The following is a 4,078-nucleotide window of genomic DNA, read 5'->3' as shown; positions in this document are numbered from 1 at the left end:
AATTAGAGCTGTGTGTATATGAGGAAACATATGGTTTACGTCACTGACGGAAAATGATGACAATGGGTGTAACTCGTATCAAAAAGATAAATAAATCACTCAAATTTTAATTGTTACCGCGAAGACTACGATACCTAGACCCAGGTTAATTAATTTAAGCCATTCTTAGTGTTAGTCTAACCATACCTAAGGATTAAAGGAAAGGAATCCCAAACCATCATAATGAACTTATATCACACCGAGATCCTAGTGATGAACTTATCCCTAAAATATCTAAGTCCATTATCTTGCACGGTACGGGAGTAAATTGTTTTATAAAAGTAATGGAGCTATTTGTTATGCCAATGTTTAATGTCATAGTGCCACCTGGGATGGTGAGTGGGGTGCGATATACTGTAATTTTTCGGTTTCCTGTCTCCTTTCCAATGTGAATGTAAACAGTTCAATAAACAAATACCAGTATTATGACAAATTAAAACATGCAAACACAAGCTCGTTTCAACTTTAGACTTCCTCCAGTCTTCAGTTTCATATATAAAGAAACGTTAAAGGAATAGTAAAGGTGTCACAAATGTTATCTTATATGAAAGAGGACAATAAAAGAAAGCCAATAGTGAAGAAATTATTCAAATATCTTTTTTCGTTTAGGAGATATTCAAGTTTAAAGTTCTATCTGATTGAGTAGAAACTGCTGAAATCAGACTACCTGTGACGTCATATCCTCACATTCCTGAAAAGTCTTTGTTATTTTATTAAAATATTTTGTAAGATTTTATGACTCACAACCAAATTATACGTCAGGAGATCTCTTATGTGTCAAGGGAAGTATTTGAGATTTAACATCTGAAGAATGTTTGATTATATTTTTTGTAGATTTGTGAAAAAATGTAATTATTTTTTATTGAAATATGTTGACACATGTTAAGGAAGTGAGGATGTGACATCACACCCTCACAGTTAGTCTTTCTACACCAGTCGTTTGCAAAGAAATTTTGAAATCTTCAAAATGTGATATCTCCTTAACGGAGAATGCTATCATGGTAGTTTCGTCACTATTCTGTTTGTCTTTTTAAGCTCTTTCATACAAGATAGTCATGTCAGACACCTGAACCAATCCTTTAAAAATGTAACATCTCCCTAAAGAAGTACGATTTCTCTTAGCTGTTGGCGGCATTGCTCATCACAAGCATAACTCTAGCCTAACATATAATTACCTTCTTATGGCTTAGTATTACCTAGTCACATAGTTGAAGGTCACATACTTTACATGAAACTTTGGAAGGTACTAGTATAGTTTATTCTCAAGTAGTTACTTTGCTACAAAGGACTAGGAGGGGGGGGGGGGGGTTGACCGAATTACTAGAAAATCTGCATAGCAAACTTCAGATTTGACAGAACCTAAGAAGTTCAGGATAACAGGGGAAGTTATAACAGACCTATTGGAGATATAAACCAAGTCAGAATATGGACTTACAAACCAAATGAACATCACCAAACAGATACACCCTCAGCCCTGGTTTCCATACATTGGGATTGTTAACCCATAAGGTGGCTGTACATAAGAAAGGAGAAGGCCTTACTGTTCCAGAACGTAAGTTGCAAGCCACTCGAAGAATAGATGTATTGTAGATATCAAACGTTTGATTAATCCATGATATTGTGTCTCATTTAGATTGTTAGGAAAGAATTATAACAAAGGGTCTTTTTCTTGAATCTTCAAATTCGTTCCATACTGTCTTGCCAAATCAATTAACGAAGGATTTTTTTCGGATTTATCAAAGAAACATGGCTTATTCATTTGTTGGCACAATTTCTCCAAGGATGGTCTAGACAAGTTAAGTTGGATAAAGGGTTATCGGCAATATCGGAAATGAAGGTTGGTGTGCCTTAGAGTAGGGGGGGGGGGTCCATTATCTGATATATTATTTACCATATATACTTATAAAATTAGGTTAAATTCACACATTTCTGTCACAAAATATACCGATGATACTGCTGTATCATGCACAATTCCTAAGAGCTCTGTTGAAACTGACCAATGAAATTATCAGTGTTCTGTAAATGACATAGTTCCAAAATGTGACCACAAGACTTTATTGCGTAACCCCCCAAAATAGAGGAAATTTGTTTGGAAAAGAAAACCATAAAACATGAAGGTATCATTCTATCAAGATCGCAACGTATTATTATTATTGAGGGATCTGAGGTGGCTAGAACCTCAAAAACTGAGTACTGGAAGTATACAGCGACGACAGTTTGACCTTTTTTTATTGCAATGTATCAAGGTATTAAAAAACGTATATAGTATCTAGTGTGGCTTACGTTGTGTCTCTCTTTAACCAAAATGCTCAGGAAAATGTTTTCAATACCAGTATTCTACTCTGGCACATGTGATATATGCAGTGCCTGTCTGGTACCATGTTGCAAGAAAGCAAAGAAAGAAGAATGAAGTTAAATACACATCAGCTATGTTTAATTTAGATTGCAATATACTTTTAGAAAAAAGTAAATGCTGCTGCAAGAACTGAGTTCACAATAATGGCTAATAAGATTAACAGTGATCAGAATCACCCTTTATATACTGTACTAAAAAGTATCCTGCAAAAATCGAGCAGAAATCTATAAAAAAAAATACCGAACGTAAGTTTACAGAAACTCATTTATTTACCGCGCTGCTTTATACATTCCATCCGAGCACTTTGTTTGTTGTAGTCTGTTTGTTATATCGTTTTATTTATAAACTTTTGTATGTGTAGATGTGTTTTATATGATATCCTATCATCTTAACATTTTTCCCCTTTAATATTAGTTATTCTTGGACTGCTTGTTGAAGTCTGTTTGTTATATCGTTTTATGTATTAACTTGTGTATATGCAAATGTATTTGATATGATATCCTATCATCTTAAAACAAAATCACCTTGTATATTAGTTATTCTTCTTACTGAGGTATTATATGACTCCTCTCTGTTAATGTGATATGTATACAGGAAGGATATAAAAAGAAAGAACAACATACTATAGTACAACTTGGAAACACCTGGACAATAGCACAGTTGTTTCCTTCTTTAAATCTGAGGACACACAAGAGGTTTGGTTGAACATTATGAATGTGCCTGTGCGCGTAAGAACAATTTCACATTCCGTTTAAGGGAATAGTATAGTGAAAAATCTTCGAAAACGTTTGAAGGATACTTAGAAACTATTGTTAGAGACATTTCACGTAATACACCAACTTAAAAATGAAGAATTGCACACAATTTGTCTGTGTGCTTCATAAGAGTTCCGACTTGACAGATTACGCCAATGGAACTATTATTTTTGCATGTGTTCATGTGTTCACATTTCATCAAATCCCTTGTCTATTTTATACATTGTAGAAAATAGTGAGGGTTCTTTTAAAATATATAGGACCAATATGCCACTCTTTCAGCAGCCGGCTCTCCTTGCCCCCCCCCCCTACCTCAACGTCCCTCCATCCGAAACCATCCATGTCACCCAAGAAATACATACTAAAACATTTATATCCGCCCATAACCCATACAAATTCCTTGTCTATTTTATTCATTGCATCAAATTGTGAACGTTCTTTTTAAAAAATGAATCAGACCATTACACCACCCCTTTCAACAGCCGGCTGTCCTTGCCCTCTATACCACCTTCTCTCGTCATATCCGACCCCATCCTAATCACTCAAGAAAACAATACTAAAACACGTATGTTGATATCTGCGTATAGCCCATGCAAATTCCTTGTCTATTTTGAAATGTCGTCACTACGCCAGAACGGGGACGAAGTGTTTGGGTTGTGTATTAGTGACGTTTAGAGGTCGTGTACTGACCTATATGGAGTGTGACCACTCCTGATTTTGGCCCCGAAAAATCCCAAGAAATCCCAAGAACATTGTACTGAATGGATATCTAGCAATATCTAGCGACATCTAGGGATGAAAATCCTAAGATCTTCCCTAAACTGGAGGCAGATAGAGAATCGAAGCCTTCAGTGTGTAATGAACTTCAAACTGTGCGTCTTTCGAAATGAAAAGAATGTGGGGCATTGCACAATAAACAGATAAAAGT

General features: G+C 35.4%; 1 long non-coding RNA gene across 2 annotated transcripts in view; it reads left to right on the top strand.

The window, feature by feature from the left end:
- Positions 1–1,303: 1,303 nt before the first annotated feature.
- LOC139982671 (uncharacterized) overlaps positions 1,304–4,078 on the top strand; it is a 35,580-nt gene continuing 32,805 nt past the window's right edge. For both annotated transcript variants that reach the window (XR_011798230.1, XR_011798227.1), the window contains exon 1: positions 1,304–1,591. This is a non-coding gene — a long non-coding RNA (uncharacterized lncRNA). The remainder of the gene's footprint in view (positions 1,592–4,078) is intronic.

This window comes from Apostichopus japonicus, chromosome 16 (genome assembly GCF_037975245.1).
Source record: "Apostichopus japonicus isolate 1M-3 chromosome 16, ASM3797524v1, whole genome shotgun sequence".
NCBI lineage: Eukaryota > Metazoa > Echinodermata > Holothuroidea > Aspidochirotida > Stichopodidae > Apostichopus > Apostichopus japonicus.
Note: the sequence above shows the minus strand (reverse complement) of the source record. Positions and strands in the feature narration are given on the sequence as shown.